Below are 22,419 nucleotides of genomic sequence, written 5' to 3'. Positions count from 1 at the left end.
CACGTTGCGTAATTGCATGCATATACGCTACGTATAGCACTGCAGCGTAAATGTATGCGTCCTGCGTCCCCAGCACAATCTATGTAGATTGTGCATGATACGTGCGCATGTTGCTTTTTTGAACGCAGGGATTTGGGTGCTAGAATTTTGACCCAAATCCGTGCGTTCATAAAATGAGCATGTCAATTATTCCTGCATTCTGGATGCAGCTCCCGCTCTGTCTATGGTGGGGGCAGCAGCCATAGCGCATGAGAACGGCTTTTTTTGTACAAAAAAACTGCATCCATTATGCAGTGTTTCTGCAGCGATTTGAAGCGCACATGTGCTGTCAAATCGCTGCAGAATAATCAGCAGTTACATGCGCATGAGCCCTTACTGTTCTTTGAAAGTTGGTAGGTGTGGTTCAATGTTCTCCGATCTTCAGCTTTCTTTCGGAAGGCTAATCATTGTCTCCCAGGATTTCATAGCACTTGATTAAATCCCTCTGCAGGTATCCAGTACAAGAGGGAGCAAAGCAACCCCAGAACATCACCAAGCCACCACAATGCTTCATTCATTCATTTTTATGGTGTCCTTAATTCTTCAGCAGACATACTGGTGCTCTGTAGACCCATAAAGAACAGATCCCCAAAACTCCTGTGGCTTAATTCTATGGTATCCCATATTGACGTGCTACTGGACATGGGCACTGTCTCTAGATATTGCATTAAAGAATATTATGCATGTTAAGTATCCATAGAATGCCTTAGTGACTTGTATGTGGTCATAGCCCAAGAACTTATATAAATATTGTATACAAAAGCTTTCCATGATTATAAATAAAAAGCTGCAGAACCAGCAAGGAGCCACTTAGATAAGGCTGTGCTGCCCTCATGTGGTAGAATTCAAAAATGCAATACATAAAATACTAAGTGTAATTTCTGGCTTCATATTTTAAAGCACCAACTCAGCAAGGTTTTTTTTTTAAATAAAATGTTGTCGTTGTAGTGGTGCTTCTAATCTAAGTCCCCTGCTCATACTTACCAGCTTCCATCTTCACCTTCTGTCGCCGCTGCTTCCAGCACTCACCAGCAATGTATGACATGTCAGATCACTCCAGGTGTTTGCTGGAGCAAAACGGAGTTCAATTTTCAATGCAAGGCTACGAGAGCCTCATTCCGGCTCTCATATACTTGCATTTAGAGCTTAAGACCACAACTTCTGACTGCCAGAAGTTAAAGGTAACGGTCACAATATGGCACCGCGGAAACGGAGCAATGCCAATAAAAGGTGGGCGTACCTGGACTGTAAAATCGGGATCCATATTGGATACCTAGAATCCGTGCACTGACCCCAAGCTCATTATTCTCATACATATTCACTGCTTCCATTGCTCACCGGCAGCCCCAGCGTCTCTGATTGGTTGCAGTCAGACTGCTCCTTCACACTGTGTGATAGCGTATGTGATTGCTTAGAATCACACACGCTTGTCTGCGTCTCCATAGAGGTGGAAACATAAAGAAAGAAATTGGCATAAGGTCCCCCTATATCATGATACCCAGCACAGATAAAGCATACGGCTACTGGCTGCAGCCCTAGCTGTATTTTTATCTTGGCTGCAACATACCCCATTTGGCTTTTTTATAATAATTTTTAAAAACAGTGTGTGATTTTGATATCCAGCTATGATAAAGAGGACAGCTGGGGGCTGGTACTCTCAGGCTGGGAAGACATTTCAGCACCAAATTTGCATCTCCTGACAAAACTGCATGGAAATGGCATCAAAATTGTTTTGTGTGGGGGTTTTTGCCAAGAGATACAGATTTGGTGCTGAAATTTACAAACCATATTCTTGCACCAAATCTGTATTACCTGGAAAAAAAAATTGCATCAAAACTGCTTTACATTTGGATGCATTTTTCTGCCAGAAGATGCAGATTTGGTGCTGGAATATGGTGTATAAATTTCAACACCAAATTTCTATCTCTTAGCAACCCCCCTTCCCCCGCGGTTTTCTGCTAGGAGATGCAGGACTGATTGAACTCCATTCACATGAGGTGAGGTCACTGAGTTCACTGAGGTCACCTGGGTTCAGCTCACCTGCAGTCACAGGTGGGGCTCCGTGGGAACCTCCAGCTCTGGTCACACAAACTCAGTGATGTCACTGCGTACAGCTGCGTCATGTTCTGTGCCCGCGCACTGCGACTACAGGAAATAGCAGAGCTGGAGTCATCATGGGCCCTCGTGTGGATTACGTCGGATCTGGATGTTTTCAGGGGTTAATAAAGGGATGAATGTCTCATAGACTGCTCCCTTTACTAATCTAGGGCTTAGTGGCAGCTGTGAGCTGTGATTAACCTATTATATTACCACGATTGCCACCACACCAGGACAATCAGGATGATCCGAGGAAGAGTGCCGGGATTGTCACATCTAATACATGCGACAATTCTGGGCAGCTGCAGGGAGCTAATAACATGAGGTCTCCCTACCCTGAGAATACCAGTCCGCGGCTGTCGGCTTTATGATGTAATTTTTTTAATTTATTTATTTTTACACCACTATAGAGATGCAGACAGTGTGTGATTCCAAGCAATTGCACATGCTGTCACACAGGGTCGGGGTGCAGTCTGACTGCAACCAGAAATGCTAGGACTGCTGTTGGGTGGGGGAAGCAGTAAATATGTATGAGAGTAATGAACGGCCCCGGAAGTAGTGAGACTCAGTAAGAATAATGCCCCTGCTCTAACTCCCTAGCCCTTTCTACCACCATTTTAAAGCACAATTTTCGAGTCGCCATAGACTAATATAGGGATTGAAGTCCTGGCAGATATTCTACATTAATTCTGGTCCTGAACCGGGTTTTTTTGGGTTTTTTTTCAATCCGGTTGGACCAACCAATCCCAAATATCTGCGGATTCGCCCATCTCTAGTGAAGACAGTAGTGGGTAAGTATCATACTTGGGTCTGCGACCTTAGATTAGAAGCATCACTCCAGAACAAAAAAAACCAAAAACTACAAAACACTTTAATGACAGTTTCAGTTGGTTTACAAGTCTTCTATTTTGATAACTAATTTGCCTCCAGCCTCCATCTAATTGTGAACACATCCCTACTTTGACTCTATGGAAACATTCTCTTTGCGCCTACAGAAAATTTTGGAACACAATTAAATTCCAGCTCTGTGTATATGATCTAAAAGGCATTAATAGATATCCTTTGGTGCACAATACTTTCCATTTTTACATAGATGACATTAAACAAAGGAAAAGTGACTGACACTGTGCAATGGGGATGTTATGGCAAAGTTTTCATTATGATTATTTTGTGTGTTTTTAACACTGAATATTTTCGTGAGAAAAAAAATTCAGTATCTTACAGTTCCAACAAAGTGGATTGGATACAGTTACGTAACTAAAGTCTGATGGGCCCCAATGCAGAGTTTGAGCCTGGTGTTCCTCCCCCATATTTTTGTCATATGTATGTGCCATTGTAGCATTCTAAATCCTATAAAGACATACAATGTCCACCATTCTGTACTAATCTCCCCCATCCTGGGCCGCTTCCTGGTAAATATTATTATTTATTATTATAGTGCCATTAATTCCATGGCGCTTTATAAGTGAAAAAGGGTATACATCAAAACTAGTACAACAATCATTAACAGTACAAAACAGACTGGTACAGGAGGAGAGAAGACCCTGCCTGCTAGGGCTCACAGTCTACAGGAAATTGGTAAGGGTACAATAGGTGAGGACAGAGCTTGTTGCGCAGTGGTGTACTGGACTGAGGGTTATTGTAGGTTGTAGGCTTGTCAAAAGAGGTGGGTCTTCAGGTTCCTCTTGAATGAATATGTCTCCCATGCTGGTAACTATGTCCTCCATCCTAGTAAATAGCCCCCTCAACTTGGAATATAGCCTCCTCATCCTGGAATATAGACCCCATCATGCTGTAAACCACCCTCATCCTGGTATATACAGTTAGGTCCAGAAATATTTGGACAGTGACACAAGTTTTGTTATTTTAGCTGTTTACAAAAACATGTTCAGAAATACAATTATATATATATATATAATATGGGCTGAAAGTGCACACTCCCAGCTGCAATATGAGAGTTTTCACATCCAAATCGGAGAAAGGGTTTAGGAATCATAGCTCTGTAATGCATAGCCTCCTCTTTTTCAAGGGACCAAAAGTAATTGGACAAGGGACTCTAAGGGCTGCAATTAAGTCTGAAGGCGTCTCCCTCGTTAACCTGTAATCAATGAAGTAGTTAAAAGGTCTGGGGTTGATTAAAGGTGTGTGGTTTTGCATTTGGAAGCTGTTGCTGTGACCAGACAACATGCGGTCTAAGGAACTCTCAATTGAGGTGAAGCAGAACATCCTGAGGCTGAAAAAAAAAAGAAAAAATCCATCAGAGAGATAGCAGACATGCTTGGAGTAGCAAAATCCACAGTCGGGTACATTCTGAGAAAAAAAGGAATTGAGTGGTGAGCTTGGGAACTCAAAAAGGCCTGGGCGTCCACGGATGACAACAGTGGTGGATGATCGCCGCATACTTTCTTTGGTGAAGAAGAACCCGTTCACAACATCAACTGAAGTCCAGAACACTCTCAGTGAAGTAGGTGTATCTGTCTCTAAGTCAACAGTAAAGAGAAGACTCCATGAAAGTAAATACAAAGGGTTCACATCTAGATGCAAACCATTCATCAATTCCAAAAATAGACAGGCCAGAGTTAAATTTGCTGAAAAACACCTCATGAAGGCAGCTAAGTTCTGGAAAAGTATTCTATGGACAGATGAGACCAAGATCAACCTGTACCAGAATGATGGGAAGAAAAAAAGTTTGGAGAAGAAAGGGAACGGCACATGATCCAAGGCACTCCACATCCTCTGTAAAACATGGTGGAGGCAACGTGATGGCATGGGCATGCATGGCTTTCAATGGCACTGGGTCACTTGTGTTTATTGATGACATAACAGCAGACAAGAGTAGCCGGATGAATTCTGAAGTGTACCGGGATATACTTTCAGCCCAGATTCAGCCAAATGCCGCAAAGTTGATCGGACGGCGCTTCATAGTACACATGGACAATGACCCCAAGCATACAGCTAAAGCTACCCAGGAGTTCATGAGTGCAAAAAAGTGGAACATTCTGCAATGGCCAAGTCAATCACCAGATCTTAACCCAATTGAGCATGCATTTCACTTGCTCAAATCCAGACTTAAGACGGAAAGACCCACAAACAAGCAAGACCTGAAGGCTGCGGCTGTAAAGGCCTGGCAAAGCATTAAGAAGGAGGAAACCCAGCGTTTGGTGATGTCCATGGGTTCCAGACTTAAGGCAGTGATTGCCTGCAAAGGATTCGCAACAAAATATTGAAAATAAAAATATTTTTTTTGGGTTTGATTTATTTGTCCAATTACTTTTGACCTCCTAAAATGTGGAGTGTTTGTAAAGAAATGTGTACAATTCCTACAATTTCTATCAGATATTTTTGTTCAAACCTTCAAATTAAACGTTACAATCTGCACTTGAATTCTGTTGTAGAGGTTTCATTTCAAATCCAATGTGGTGGCATGCAGAGCCCAACTCGCGAAAATTGTGTCACTGTCCAAATATTTCTGGACCTAACTGTAGCCCTCCATCTTGGTATATAGCCCCATCATGCTACATAGCCATCTCATCCTGTTATATAGCCACCTCTTTCTGGTATGTAGCTCACTCATGCTGGTATATAGCCCCAACATCCTGTATAGACCTCATCCTGGTATATTGCCCCCACTACGCTGCACACATTAAGAATAAAAAAAATAAACAATTGTACTCACATACAACCCTATATTCCTTCGAGGTCCTCCTGCGATGCTGGTATGCTGGCAACTGACCAGTGTGTAAGCAGCGCAGCACATGACGTCAGTGTTATGCGCGGCCACTTACAGCACCGGCAGCTGTCAGCATATTCTCTGCTCCCCATGCCCAGGATTGTGTGCTTGGGGAGCAATGAATATTCATTGGTGGCCGGCACATTGCAGTGCAGGGACCCAACGGGTCTCTGTACTGCAATGTATTTCAGCAGGATGCATCCCCTCGGACACACATCCATCTGAATCATCGACTGAGGCGAGCGGGCCCCTTATACCCTTGGGTCCAGTCGCAGTGGCGATCTTTGCAACTGCGGTCGTTACGCCCCTGATTAGATATATAGACAATGCATGTCCACTGTGGTTTTGTTTATGCTCCGTAATCTGACCTATGGTGCATTTTTTTAAATCCGCATCATGTCAATTTTTTCTTGCAGTAAATAAGCGTTTTACTTGAATCTTCCCCACAGACTTGAATCGAGAAGATGAAAATTTGCAGATTAAAATCACATATGCGTTTTTAGTGCATTTCTGTAGCAGAAACAATAAGCAGACGGCTTTATCAATAGTGAATTTTCAAAGCTAAGTAACAGGAGGCTTCCAACACAAAAGAGATTAATTTAAAACATAACATAAAAAAAAACGCAGCTAAAGAAACACAACAAGAATACATCTATATGTAAGACTCAAAATGAAAAAAAAATGGTTAACAAAATCTGGAACAGAAAAACTGCACAAAATACCTGCCCCTTTCTCTTAAAGATATAACATTTGGATAAATTAATTGGGACACACCTTTTAAGCCACGTGCACACATTGAGTATTTGGTGAGTTTTTTACCTCTGTATTTGTAAGGCCACGTGCATATGGTGAGTATTTGGTGAGTTTTTTACCTCAGTATTTGTAAGCCAAAACCAGGAATGAGTAAAAAAAAATGCATAAGTGAAGCTCGTGTGTCTATTATAGGTTTCCTCTGATTGTTCCACTCCTGCTATTGGCTTACAAATACTGGAGGTAAAAAAATAACTCATCAAATACGCAATGTGTGCACGTGGCCTTACAAATACTGAGGTAAAAAAACTCACCAGATACTGAAAGTGTACACGAGGCTTTACAAATACGGATGCAAAAAACTTACCAAATACTCATCGTGTGCATGTGGCCTTTATCATTGTAAACAGGTTTTTCATTCAGCCCCATTTCCATGGTTGTTGAAAAATCAAGCCCTTGTGTGTAGTGTAGATAATGTTGTAGGTTTGTTTTTTTAGACCCTTTTCTGTTCCAGCATGACTATGCCCCACCGCACAAAGCAAGGACCATAAAGACATGGTTGGGTAAAGGCCCTGTCACACACAGAGATAAATCTGCGCAGATCTGTGGTTGCAGTGAAATTGTGGACAATCAGTGCCAAGTTTGTGGCTGTGTACAAATGGAACAATATGTCCATGATTTCACTGCAACCACAGATCTGCCAAAGATTTATTTTTGTGTGTGACGGGGCCTTAAGTCTGGTGTGGAAGAACTTGATAGGCTCACATAGAGCTCCATCCTCAACTCCACTGGATCCTATAGGATAACGTAGAATGGACTGCAATCCAGGCCCTCTTATCCAACATCAGTGTCTGACTCACAAATGCTTTTCTGTATAAATGGACAAAAAATCCCATTGATCCCTCCAAAAATTCTTTCCGGAAGAATGGTAGTTGCTTTAACAGTAACGGGGGACTACATTACTCCATGTTAATTCCTATGGATTTAGAATGGGTGTCACCAATATGTACTGTAGATGTGTCACTACTTGTGTTCATAGTCATCAATAATTGCAATTCAGTAATAAATTAATATATAGTATAAGGCCCTGTGCACACGCTGCGGATTTTACTGCGGAATTCCCGGAAATTTCGCTGAAGTAATGTTGCAGAAAATGTTTATAACCTTTCTGCAGTTATTCCCCAGCAAAACCTATGGGGATTAACCCCTTAACGACCGTGGGCAGTAAAATTACGTCCTAGCGGTCATAACGTTACTGCCCGCGGTCTGCCGGCGGCAGCATGCTGTGATCGGCGCACATCTCAGCTGATTTTCACAGCTGAGATGTGTGCCTGCTAGGCACGAGCAGAATCGTTATCTGCTCGTGCCGTTTAACTCCTTAAATGGCATTGTCAATATGTGACAGCGCCATTATAAGCGTGATCTCGGTAAACTTTTACTTACCGCCCGATACCGGAAGTCACGTGACGCAATCACGTGACTTCCGGTAGTTGTCATAGTAGCACAGGGTCATGTGATGACTCCTGTACTACAAATGAATTGCTTTCACTTTCGCTGTGCCCGTGGCCCAGTGAAAAAGAAAGTGAGCGTATCTGCTGTTTACAGCTATGTAACTGTGATCAGCAGATAGTACAGAGCGATCGGACTGCTGATTGCAACAGCCCCCTAGGGGGACTAGTAAAATAAAAAAAAAATTAAAAAATAAGCCGTCACTGAGCCATAGATCCCGAGAAATGAAACCGCTATGGGTCACGGAATATGGCGTAAAACGTGCGCCACTTTTTTTTCGGACAAACTTCCGATTTCTTTTTAACCCCTTATAAAAAAGTAAACCTATACATGTTTGGTGTCTACAAACTCGCACTGACCTGAGGCATCACACCCACACATCAGTTATACCAGATAGTGAACACAGTGAATAAAATATCTCAAAAACAATAGTGCTATCGCACTTTTTTTTGCAATTTTTCTGCATTTGGAATTTTTTTGCCGTTTTGCAGTACACTATATGGTAAAACTGATGGTTTCATTTAAAAGTACAGCTCGTTACGCAAAAAATGAGCCCTCACATGACCATATTGACTGAAAAATAAAAAAGTTACGTCTCAGAAAAAGAATGGCGAAAAAAAAAAACGGAAAGTGAAAAATCGGCCGGTCATGAAGGGGTTAAAAAAATGCTGTGCGCACACTACATTTTTTTGTCCCTGCAGGTTTTGCCACGGAATTAATATGCATGTCACTTCTTTTCCACAGGTACCTGCGGATTTTGCCATAGATAAATGGTAGAAATCCGCAGGGAACAACCTGTGGAAAACCGCGGCAAACCTGTGGCAAACCGCATGCGGTTTTCAGGTGCTGTTTGCTGCGTTTTTTTACTTTAATCTTCTAATTATCTCTGACCAGTGTCCAGATTTCTGCTAAAGAAAAGTATCCCCACAGCACATTGATGCCACCTATTTTTTTCAGGGTGCCGTACAGGGTTAGTGTTTTCCATGTTGCCCAAACAGTTCTGCTTTGATCTCATCTGACCAGAGTAAAGTCTTCCACATACTAGCTGTGTCCCCTACATGGCTTTTTCCTCACACAGTCCCTACTTACAGTATCAGCCCCAACATTCCACCTATATACAGCAGCACACCTCACACAGCCCTCCTATATACAGTATGAGCCCTCACACAGCCACCCCACCCCCCCCCCTCCTCCCATATACAGTAACATTTATTTTTCAGGATCTGGAGTTAAGTGATGACTTATTTTGGGTTGCTAAGCTGATGTTTTTACGGATACCGTTTTTGTGAAGATACAATATATTGGTCACCTCTTATTGTAATGTTATTGCGCTGTTTCGGTGGCCAAAAATGTAATTCTGGCTATTTGATTAATTTTTCTTTACGCTGTTTAACAATCGGATAAATTTTATATTTTGATTGGACATTTCTGAACGCAGCAATACGAAATATGTGGAGGGGGGGCTTAATAGTTTTATTTTTATTGTGGCAAATGGGGGAGATTTGAATTGGTCTTTCTTAATTTATTTTTTTTTAAAACTTTTTTTTCCACTTTATATTTATTGAAGTTAAAGTCATCCGATCGCTTGTGCTATACAGAGCAGTGCCAATGGGAGCAGGAAATTGCGAGCTCCCCCTTGGCACGTGTTACATCCCGCTATGAGAAATTGACAGCAGGATTTAACTGGTCAATAGCCACGGGCAGATCTCCTAATCCACCCGTGGCTGTTCGAGGCACATGCCAGTTGATCAGATCAGCCAATGTGCAAGAAAGGGACACGACATATGACAAACTTACATCATAGGTCGTGAAGGGATTAACCCCTTCATGACATGGACAATTTCCTGTTTTGTGTTTTTGTTTTTTCCTCCAGAGCCATAACATTTTTATTTTTCTGTCCACAACGACATCAGAGGTCTTGTTTTTTTGCGGGATGAGTTGTACTTTAGAAAAGCACCATTCATTTTACCTGTTCCAGTCACATAAAGCGAGGGCTGCAATTTAACTGCTGGGGTGCAGATAAGTGCATAATTATATACTATCATAGTTTAAAGGGGTTATCCACTACTAGGGCAACCCCTTCTGGTTCCATTTGTTTCTACCAGTTAAAATAACAGACGCTGTTCTTACCTCCCATTCTGGTGCCATTCTGCTCTGTGGGTTATCGCAGTTCGGGGCTCACGTGACATTGTGACGTCACACGAATCCCATAATCACTGCCGACTTATCTCTCCCCGCCTTCGCGCCACATGAGTAATCAACAGGAAGTGAGTGGCAGGCACAGCGTCGCTTCCTGTTGATTAACTGATTTGGTCCAAAGGTGGGGAAAGAGAAGCCGGCAGTGATTGAATGTGGGGCTCGGGGGACATACCCGTGTTCATGAGCAAACAGTGTGTGAGGTAGTAGCCTCTGAACGCCCACCTCTATCCGTGTTTAACTGTGCCGACTATTAAAGAGAGTGGTGGATTTAGTGATGAAGGATACACTTTGAAATGCGTTGAAGTAAAGACCACCTATAATTTTAGCACTCAATACTTTGGACCTTTGTTATTTTACAGCAGTGCAGATGTGTTCCACATTTTATTTTGGGTCCTGATTATTCGGCTGCTAATCCCCTTTCACACCACAAGTTTCCTGTTCTAGGAGGTGGACCCTCTCTCATGATGCTGTCATCATGCATGAGGGGAAAAATTAAAAAAATTAATAAAAGGCCACTATCAGTCCAAATTGCGATTACTAGCTTGGGCCCAGTTGGGGAAAAAAAACTTATTCAATATATAACAACAGTTGTTAAAGGGTAACACATTTACACATTTTTATATGTACTTCAGTGGTTGGTTGTTGTCCAAAAAAAAATAAAATAAAATAAAATAAAAGTGACTCGTAAATCTTTATTTTTCCACCAATACTGCCTGATGGCTGCAAAAAAAAATGTGCCTGGTCAGGAACTGGTTAAACTATGTGCGCTGTAGAAAAGGCGATAACAGACCTATAGATGAAGTCCACAGTGTTAAACCAGAAATATAGCAAAGATGATAAATGCAGATGCATTCCATATAGTTTATCACATATAACAGTTTACAGACTAAGTTACTAATAAGACAAAAGGACAGGATTAGTAACATCATATACTGTAATTACCAGAAGCCAAAATCCATCGCACCCTGTTATCATTTGGCAGGTTGTACAAAGGTAAGAAATGATGATTGATAATTATAAGTAGTATTCAAACTCATGATTTAAGCATAAAAGGGATCAGTGATTGAGGCTAATGTATCCAATAGTTATAAACCAACAGACATAAGAAGTCTTTTCAGATTGCCAAATAAATACCCCTTATTTATCTTGAATTAGCTCAATGAAGTATGACAAAAAATGCATATAAAACATTTTTATTGGTACAAAAAGTCATTTAAAGCCATTAAGGGGGACATAATCATTACAAAGTAATGTGATAACACCAAGTTCACACAGACAAGAGGGTGAAAGAAAACCCCCACAGGCCTACACATCACATATCTAAGCATAGTTTCTTAGGACCATGTAATTGCCACATACATGAAATAGATAAGTTCCCAGTTAAAATAACTAGGGACCTCTCTGTTACCGCGTTAGTAGAATACTGCACAACCAGAGAGTCCCCACACAGTGGGGCAAAAAGCACATAGTGGCATACAGGTACCCCAAGCATATACTATGCAGACTGCTTACCAGAATAGCACGTGTAGACAGGTGGGGGGACAAGTCCCACCACGTGTTTCGCATGTTGCTTCATCGGGGGACCGTAGACACTGAGGGGGAAGTGAGGGTATATATGTCTTCCAGAGTCCACATGATGCAGCTCATCTAGCACGCTCAGGGTCCTCAGGTGCAATGCTGCAGATGGCGCGGGCTCTCCGGCGCTCCACAGGCTAAAGAGAAAACTCCCAGTGACGTTCTTTACCCATGGAGCACAAAGTAGGAGACCGCACCGTCTGCACATGCGCTAACCGCGGACCAGGAAGTGCGCTCCACTGTCACCATGTTAGAGACTGGCAGCGCTAAGGGCAACAGCAGTTATGTATCTCTGTGCATTTTGCACAAGAGATGATGCACAGCAGCGCAAGTCTAGAGATATAAGAAAGACAAGGGCATATAGGTCACATTGATATAACAGTAATCAAGTATATTTAATTCCATAAAAGACAAAGTCTTGCAATACTAATGTAAATCCATAGGACCCTGGCTAACAAACCAGTACCCACGAGTGGTAAATCTGGACCAATAACATCTGGTTCCAACAAGAAGGGCAGGTCAAACAAGCTAGAGGTAATCAACTTGTCCAAATATGTTTTGACTAGAGATCAGGTGGATGTTTTAAAATTGGGGTTAACTTTTGTCCCTGACACCAACCTTGATCTCTTCACAGAAACAAAGGACCTACACCTCTTCCTCAGAAAACGTGTCCTTCACAAACTCCACTCTGGGGGATCAACATCTGAAAGACGACTCGATGAGATGGAGGAGGAGGCCATTCGGAACCTTGAGGAACCGGAGGAACAGGCTTCTGGTGAGATTTCAAATATTTTTCCTAAACATCTATATCCACGCTCTACCACGTTTCCCCCCTTTTCACTATGCCCACAGACCCAGATCTTCCATGATTTAGTCATGGAGGATATGAAGAGCCTGTCGAGGAGATACCCATGTTGGAATCTCTCACGTAGTAAACAAAAGGCCCTTGAGGAATTAAAATATCTGAAGGAGGTATTGATTAAACCCGCTGACAAGGGGGGAAACGTGGTGATATGGCCTACAGCCATGTATGAGCGTCAGGCATATCGCCAATTACGTAATACTGACTTCTACCAGGCACTTGACTCCAATCCCACAGGTTTGTTTTTGACTAAGTTGTCGGCAATATTGGAACATGCCTTAATAGCCGGTACCATCTCCAAGAAAGTTCATGACGGTCTCCTTCCAAAGTCGCCAGTAATGCCCACCTTCTATTTGTTGCCAAAAATACACAAGAACCCTCGGGTTCCTCCAGTACGTACTATTGTCTCCGGCATCGGGGGGACATGCGATATGGCGTGCAAATTTATTGATTACTATCTTCAGCCGCTAGTAGACCTTGCCCTCCCATGTCAGAGACACCTCGGACTTCCTGTGTCGACTTAGGCTATGTCCGCACGTTGCTTTTTACCTGCTTTTTATCTGCTTTTTTGCTGCTTTTTCAACTGCAGCGTTTAATGCCAAAATGGTTGGGGTAAAAAGCAGGTAAAAAGCAAAGTGCGGACATAGCCTTAATGGTATAACGGTAGAGGGTAATGCGTTGCTGGTGACAATGGATGTGGAGACTTTATATATGAACATTTGTCATGAACACGGCCTTCGAGCCGTGTCTTTTTTCTTGGAGATGAGTAACTGGGATTTTTCACTGCGTTCTTTGATTTTTGAGTTATTGGAGTTCATTTTGGCGCACAACGTCTTCACCTTCAATGGGCGGTTCTTCCTCCAGCGGCGCAGCACTGCGATGGGGGCGGCATGCGCGTCGACTTGCGCTATCCTCTTCCTGGGATACTGAGAGAGGGAGGTGTTCGGCGACGTGTGTGCAAGCTCCCATGTGCAGTGCTGGCTCTGCTTTATTGATGACATTTTTGTCATCTGGGGAGGGACCGCCATGGAGCTTGAGGACTTTGTGCGCCAACTGAACTCCAATGACTATAACATTTTTTTGACATATCGTTTTGACGCAGTGAAAAAAGGAAATTTTGTTTACTTACCGTAAATTCCTTTTCTTCTAGCTCCTATTGGGAGACCCAGACAATTGGGGTGTATAGCTTCTGCCTCTGGAGGCCACACAAAGTATTACACTTTTAAAAAAGTGTAACCCCTCCCCTCTGCCTATACACCCTCCCATGGACCACGGGCTCCTCAGTTTTGGTGCAAAAGCAGGAAGGAGAAAACTTATAAATTGGTCTAGGGTAAATTCAATCCGAAGGATGTTCGGAGAACTGAACACCATGAACCAAAAGAACAAATCAACATCAACAACATGTGTACACAAAAGAACAACCAGCCCGAAGAGCACAGGGGTGGGTGCTGGGTCTCCCAATAGGAGCTAGAAGAAAAGGAATTTACGGTAAGTAAACAAAATTCCCTTTTTCTTTGTCGCTCCATTGGGAGACCCAGACAATTGGGACATCCAAGAGCAGTCCCTGGGTGGGTAAAACAATACCTCAATAGAAAGAGCCGAAAACGGCCCCCTCTTACAGGTGGGCAACCGCCGCCTGGAGGACTCGCCTACCTAGACTGGCGTCTGCCAAAGCATAGGTATGCACTTGATAGTGCTTCGTGAAAGTGTGCAGACTAGACCACGTAGCTGCCTGACACCTGCTGAGCCGTCGCCCGGTGCCGCAATGCCCAGGACGCACCTACGGCTCTGGTAGAATGGGCTTTCAACCCTGAAGGGAGCGGAAGCCCAGAAGTACGGTAGGCCTCGCGAATCGGTTCCTTGATCCACCGAGCCAAGGTTGACTTGGAGGCCTGAGAGCCCTTACGCTGGCCAGCGACAAGGACAAAGAGCGCGTCTGAACGGCGCAGGGGCTCAGACACTCTCCGAAGTGATGTGACTGCCACCAGGAAGGCCACCTTCTGAGAAAGACGGGAGAGAGAGACATCCCGCAGCGGCTCAAAAGGCGGCTTTTGAAGAGCCGTCAGGACCCTGTTAAGATCCCAAGGTTCCAACGGACGTTTGTAAGGTGGGACCATGTGGCAAACCCCCTGCAGGAACGTGCGGAAGCCTGGCTAGACGCTTTTGAAAAAACACGGAGAGCGCCGATACTTGGCCCTTGAGAGAGCCGAGGGACAAACCCTTGTCCATTCCAGATTGTAGGAATGAAAGGAATGTGGGTAAGGCAAACGGCCATGGAGGAAAACCGTTATCAGAGCACCAGGATAAGAAGATTTGCCAAGACCTGTAATAGATCTTGGCGGACGTTGGCTTCCTGGCTTGTCTCATGGTGGCAATGACATCCTGAGATAACCCTGAAGACGCTAGGAGCCAGGACTCAATGGCCACACAGTCAGGTTGAGGGCCACAGAATTCAGATGGAAAAACGGGCCTTGTGACAGCAAGTCTGGGCGGTCTGGAAGTGCCCACGGTTGACCCACCGTGAGATGCCACAGATCCGGATACCACGACCGCCTCGGCCAGTCTGGAGCGACGAGAATGGCGCGACGGCAGTCGGACCGGATCTTGCGTAGTACCCTGGGCAGCATCGCCAGAGGGGGAAACACATATGGCAGTCGAAACTGCGACCAATCCTGGACCAAAGCGTCCGCTGCCAGAGCTCTGTGATCCTGAGACCGTGCCATGAAGGCCGGGACCTTGTTGTTGTGTCGTGACGCCATGAGATTGACGTCCGGCGTTCCCCAGCGGCGACAGATCTCTCGAAACACGTCTGGGTGAAGAGACCATTCCCCCGCGTCCATGCCCTGACGACTGAGAAAATCTGCTTCCCAGTTTTCTACGCCCGGGATGTGAACTGCGGAGATGGTGGAGCCTGTGACTTCCACCCACTGCAGAATCCGCCGGACTTCCTGGAAGGCTTGACGACTGCGAGTGCCGCCTTGGTGGTTGATGTAGGCGACGGCAGTGGCGTTGTCCGACTGGATTCGGATCTGCCTGCCCTCCAGCCACCGATGGAAAGCCAATAGGGCTAGATATACTGCCCTTATCTCCAGGATATTGATATGAAGGGACGACTCTATTGGAGTCCAGGTTCCTTGAGCCCTGTCTGTGGTGGAGAAAAACCGCTCCCCAACCTGACAGGCTCGCGTCCGTGGTGACCACGGCCCAGGTTGGAGGTAGGAAGGATTTTCCCCGAGACAGATGTGGGTAGGAGCCACCACTGAAGTGATGTTTTGGTTGCAAGGGAAAGAGAGACGTTCTTGTCGAGAGAAGCCGAACTCTTGTCCCATTTGCGAAGAATGTCCCATTGGAGTGGCCGTAGATGGAATTGTGCGAACGGCACTGCCTCCATAGCTGCAACCATCTTCCCCAGGAAGTGCATGAGGCGCCTTAAGGGGTGTGACTGACTCCGAAGAAGTGATTGCACCCCCGCCTGCAGAGAAAGCTGTTTGTCCCGCGGTAGCTTGACTAACGCTGGCTGGGTATGAAACTCCATACCGAGATAAGTCAGTGATTGGGTCGGCGTCAACTTGGATTTCGGGAAATTGATGATCCACCCGAACTGCTGGAGAGTCGCCAGAGTGACGGTAAGACTTCGTTGACACGCCACCCGAGAAGGGGCCCTGACTAGGAGATCGTCCAAGTATGGGATCACCGAGTGGCCCTGAGAGTGCAGGACCGCCACGACGGATGCCATGACTTTGGTGAAAACCCGTGGGGCTGTCGCCAGGCCGAAGGGCAATGCGACGAACTGGAGGTGTTCGTCCCCGATGGCGAAACGCAGGAAACGTTGATGTTCGGGTGCGATCGGCACATGGAGATAAGCATCCTTGATGTCGATCGATGCTAGGAAGTCTCCTTGTGACATCGAGGCGATGACCGAGCGGAGATTCCATCCGAAACCGTCTGGTTCTCACATGTCTGTTGAGCAGCTTGAGATCCAGAACGGGACGGAATGACCCGTCCTTTTTTGGCACCACGAACAAGTTGGAGTAAAATCCGCGACCACGTTCCTGAAGGGGAACGGGAATCACGACGACTCCTATCTTTAGACCGTCCACTGCCTGAAAAAGTGCGTTGGCCTGTGCGGGGGGTGGGGAGGTTCTGAAGAAACGAGCCGTAGGTCGAGAGCTGAACTCTATCCTGTAACCATGAGACAGAATGTCTCTCACCCATCGGTCTTGAACGTGTGGCCACCAGGCGTCGCCAAAGCGGGAGAGCCTGCCACCGACCGAGGATGTGGCTAGGTGAGGCCGAGAGTCATGAGGAAGCCGTCTTGGAGGCAGTGCCTCCTGCGGCCTTTTGGGGGCGTGACTTGGACCGCCACGCATAAGAGTTCCTCTGGCCTTTCTCCGGCCGGTTGGACGAAGAAGATTGGGGCTTGGCGGAGGGACAAAAGGACCGAAACCTCGATTGGATTTTTCACTGCTGAGGTCTCTTAGGTTTGGACTGGGGTAAGGAGGATTCCTTTCCCGAGGATTCCTTAATAATCTCATCCAACCGTTCGCCAAACAAACGGTCGCCAGAAAAAGGCAAACCAGTTAAGAACCTTTTGGAAGCAGAGTCTGCTTTCCATTCGCGCAGCCACATGGCCCTGCGGACTGCCACGGAGTTAGCGGATGCTACAGCCGTACGGCTAGCGGAGTCCAGGATGGCGTTCATGGCGTAGGACGAAAATGCTGATGCCTGAGAGGTTAAGGAAGAAACATGCGGAGCAGAATTCCGCGTGACAGCATTAATCTCAGTCAGACATGCCGAGATAGCAGCCAATCTAGAGACTGGAGGATCCACCTTGGGAGAGTGTGCCCAGCCCTTTACGACTTCAGGTGGAAAGGGATAACGCGTGTCAGTGAGCCGTTTAGCAAAGCGCTTATCCGGGACCGCTCTGGGCTTCTGGACAGCGTCCCTGAAGTTAGAGTGATCAAAAAACGTATTGCGCGTACGTTTGGGGAATCGGAATTGGTGTTTCTCCTGCTGAGAAGCCGACTCCTCTGCAGGAGGAGGCGGGGGTGAGAGATCCAACACCTGGTTGATGGACGAGATAAGATCATTTACTAAGGCGTCCCCCTCAGGGGTATCAAGGTTAAGGGCGAAGTCAGGGTCAGAGCCCTGAGCTCCCACGTCCGCCTCGTCGTCCTGAGAGTCCTCAAGCTGGGATCCAGAGCAGCGTGAGGAGGCCGGGGAAGAGTCCCAGCGAGGCCGCTTAGCCGGTCTGGGGCTGCGGTCCGGGCAGGAGTCCTCCGCCTGGGACCTAGGGGCTATCCTGGGAGCGCGCTGCGGCGCAGACCGAGAAGGGCCTGGAGGAGACAAACTAACAGGGGCCGGGGCCTGTGAAGGGCCCGGTCTGGACTGCAATGCCTCAAGGAGCTTAGATGACCATTTGTCCATAGACTGTGCAATGGATTGAGAAAGTGACTGAGAGAGTTTCTCAGCGAAAGAGGCCAACGACGGTGACTCTGTCCCTGCAGCCTGTTCAGGGGGAGCAGGGGGATCTACATGAGCCGAGGGGCCCACAAGTGCCCTAGGCTCCGGCTGAGCAAGCGAGGCAGGAGTCGAGCATTGATCACAGTGAGGGTAGATGGATCCCGCAGGCAACATAGCCCCACAAGAGGTACAGGCCGCGAAAAAAATCTGTGCCTTAGTAGCTTTGCTCCTTGTGGACGACATGCTGTTGTCTCTTAGGAGAGTGACCACTGAGGGTATATGGGAAAAGGGTATACAGCCTTTCCGAACAGATATATATATATCTATTATATATATCCCGGCACCCTAGGGGGACCAGCACCGGGTGACCGGTGTGGCTTACCAACCGCTAACGAGCGGAGTGTGTCCTCCAGATTCCCTGTCGTGGATCCCCCGGAGCTGCAGAGCTTTGCCGCTGAGTAGCATCCACCGGCAGAATGCTAAAAATGGCCGCTGGAGCTCTCAGGGGGGGGGGGGGGCGGCGCTAGCAAAGAGCGGGAATCTGGAGTCCCCAAAGTGGTCAATGAGGGGTTGAGGGAGACATGCAAGATGCTCCAGCCCTCAAAGCCGACGTCATGTCGGTAATCCCGCCCTAACCCCTGACAGGCAGGCTCGGGGCGGGATTTTTCGCGACTAGGCCGCGGCGAAGCCGGGGACTAAATTTAAGGCCGCGCCCGACAAGCAGGCACGGTCGGCGCGGAAGTCCGCCGAAAAGACAACGGACGGAACTGCCGCGGCTTCCGGGGATAAGGTGCGACCCTCCCTGTACAGTCCCCACATGGGGACACAGAGTACCTTCAAGTTGCAGGGCCCTGTCCCTGGGGGTGAAGAAGCTCCGGTCCGGCAGGTTCCACCAGGGGCTGCGGATGGAGCACGGTCCCAGCACATGGATGACCGCTTAGGATCCCACTTCTCCCAGAGCCGCATAAGGGATGGTGAAGGAGACGGCATGTGGCTCCAGCCTCCGTACCCGCAATGGGTACCTCAACCTTAACAACACCGCCGACATAGTGGGGTGAGAAGGGAACATGCCGGGGACCCCATCGGGGTCCTCTTTTCTCCCATCCGACATAACTATGTATGAGAATGCATGAGTGGATGTGTGCCTCCTTCCACACAAAGCATAAAACTGAGGAGCCCGTGGTCCACGGGAGGGTTTATAGGCAGAGGGGAGGGGTTACACTTTTTTAAAAGTGTAATACTTTGTGTGGCCTCCAGAGGCAGAAGCTATACACCCCAATTGTCTGGGTCTCCAAATGGAGCGACAAAGAAATTGATTTTTTTGGACCTGACTATATCCGCTGAGAACAGGGGTCGCCTGACTACTGATATATTTAGAAAACCCTCGTCAGTGAATGCGTTATTGCACGCTTCCTCTGGCCATCCCAGAACTACCATTAATGCTGTCCCTACTGGCCAGTTTATTCGCCTTAGGCTGCTTTCACACATCCGGTAGGTGCAGAGCCGGCCAGTCCGGCTCTAAAACCTGTGCAACGGATGCGGCGAAAAAGCCGCATCCTTTCCACAAGTTTTTTTAAATGCGGCACGTCGGGTTTTTGCCGCTTGGGCATGCTACTGAGCATGCGCAGTGGCAAAAACCGCATGCGGCGGCCGGATGCAGTTTTTGTCGCATCGTGCCGCAACCTGCGTCTATAGGCATGCATTGAAAAATGTGCCGCATCGGCCGGATGCAGCGCGATGCGTTTTTTTTTTGCCGCACAAAAAAAACGTGCCAGGAAAACTTTCCATCCGGCCGCCCCATCGGCTAAATCTGCCGCATGCGGCAAAAAACGGATGGAACGCAAGCCCATGCGGCACAATGCGGCACTAATTAAAAGCTATGCAGGAAAAACGCAACCGGCAGAAAAAAAAAACGGTTGCGTTTTTCCTGAAAAGTGCCGGATTGTGCCGTACAGGAAAAACCGGAGGTGTGAAAGCAACCTTAAGCGGATCTGCTCAGAGGGTCAGATTTTTGAGGAGCGGGCCAAGGAGATGCGCACACGCTTCACTGAAAGAGGATATAGCCAGAGTTCCATTAAAAAGGCATACCATAGGGCCAAACTGACCCCACGTGATCGTCTCTTGATGAGGTACAATCCAGAGAAGACTGTCTGATGAACCCAAGATAAGATTTATTTCAACATTTAATCAACAATGGAGTTGCATCAGACAGATTTTGACTAGACACTGGGCAGTCCTACAGACCGAGCCATCCCTGAAAAAGATGTTACCCCTCGCCCGTTGATGACGGCGCAATGTGGGAGGAGTCTCAGGGACACCCTAGTGCATAGTCACTACGTTCCCTTCTCTGGATTGCCATTTGACACAGGACGTCCCAAGTGGGGTTGCTTCCCCTGTGGCTCCTGTGTTGTGTGCCGCCATCAAAACATTATTAGAGCCACCTCATTTGATCCCTCGGATGGGTCCAGGAGCTTTCAGATCAGACACTATATCTCTTGCAGCACCTCGGGCGTAATATATTACGCAATGTGTGGCTGTGGGTTGATATATGTGGATCTGACTAGTCGTGAACTCCAGACCCATACGAGGGAACACTGTAGAGACATCATAGCGTCTAAAAAAGCAAAATTGGAGGAAATTAACACCTTGAAAACACTTCCACGCCATTTCTGACTGAAGCACGAGTCAGATCCTTCGAGCCTTAAAGTTAGAGGCAGGGGTGGGATTCAGCTGGTTCTGTCCGGTTCTGGAGAACCAGCGCTAAAATAGCAGCCGGTTCCCAGAACCGGCAAGAAACAGCTCCGGCGATCCGGTTCCCTGTATTCACTTGTGTTAGTGTCTCTTTAAGACACTAGCACAAATGAATGCCCGTACCTCCGCGCCGCACTTCCTGGTTCAGTGGAGCCTGTCTGCTCCCTGACCCGGCCTGCAGCGACGCGATGATGCTGCAGAGGTCACGGCAGTGAGAGGAGGGAGCTCCTCCTCCTGCCGTCTGTCAGCGTGCAGAGAGCCGCGGAGGAGGACGGGAGACACAGGAGAGGCCACCGCTGCAGGTAACCGCTCAGTCAGCTGAAGATGCAGGGAGAGGGGCCGCATAAGAGGGGAGCGCTATATGGGGAGAGGGGCCACATAAGAGGGGAGTGCTATATGGGGAGAGGGGCCGCATAAGAGGGGAACACTATATGGGGAGAGGGGCCGCATAAGAGGGGAGCGCTATATGGGGAGATGGGCTGCATAAGAGGGGAGTGCTATATGGGGAGAGAGGCCGCATAAGAGGGGAACACTATATGGGGAGAGGGGCCGCATAAGAGGGGAGCGCTATATGGGGAGAGGGGCTGCATAAGAGGGGAGCGCTATATGGGGAGAGGGGCCGCATAAGAGGGGAGCGCTATATGGGGTGAGGGGGTCGCATAAGAGGGGAGCGCTATATGGGGTGAGGGGTCGCATAAGAGGGGAGTTATATGTGGCTATATGGGGAGAGGAGCCACATAAGAGGGGAGCTATATGTGGCTATATGGGGAGAGGAGGCCATAAAAGGATAGTATTTGCATGGAGAAAGGGGCCATAATGGGATGGCATCTGCAGGGGGAAAGGGGCCATAATGGGATGGAATATGCAGGGGGAAAGGGGCCATAATGGGATGGGATCTGCAGTGGAAAGGGGCCATAATGGGACGGGATCTGCAGGGGAAAAGGGCCATAATGGGATGGGATCAGCAGGGGAAAGGGGCCATAATGGGATGGGATCTGCAAGGGAAAGAGGCCACATGGAATGGGATCTGCAGGGGGCAAGAGACCACATGGGATGGAATCTGCAGGGGGCAAGGGACCACATGGGATGGAATCTGTTGGGGGAAAGGAGCCACATGGGATGAGATCTGTATGGGGAAGCTCGTCTGTTCCAATTTTAGCAGGGCTCCTTTAGTAATAATTTTTAAAAACTGTAGAAAAACCGTTTAATACAATAAGAGTGACAGTGACTGGAACAACTGGTGCTGGACAGGAGAGTGACTAGAGGAGGGGAAGAAGAGGAAAGAGATTATACTTTAAATTACTTGTATTTTTTGGTTGAGGAAAGTGCATGAAAATGGGTGTGGCTAACAAAATGAGTGTGGTTACATAATGGGTGTGGTTTTCAAATCGGCGGGGTTTACAGAGAACCTGTTAAAAATTTGAATCCCACCTCTGGTTAGAGG

Source organism: Anomaloglossus baeobatrachus, chromosome 2, assembly GCF_048569485.1.
Source record: "Anomaloglossus baeobatrachus isolate aAnoBae1 chromosome 2, aAnoBae1.hap1, whole genome shotgun sequence".
Taxonomy (NCBI): Eukaryota; Metazoa; Chordata; class Amphibia; order Anura; family Aromobatidae; genus Anomaloglossus; species Anomaloglossus baeobatrachus.
Note: the sequence above shows the minus strand (reverse complement) of the source record.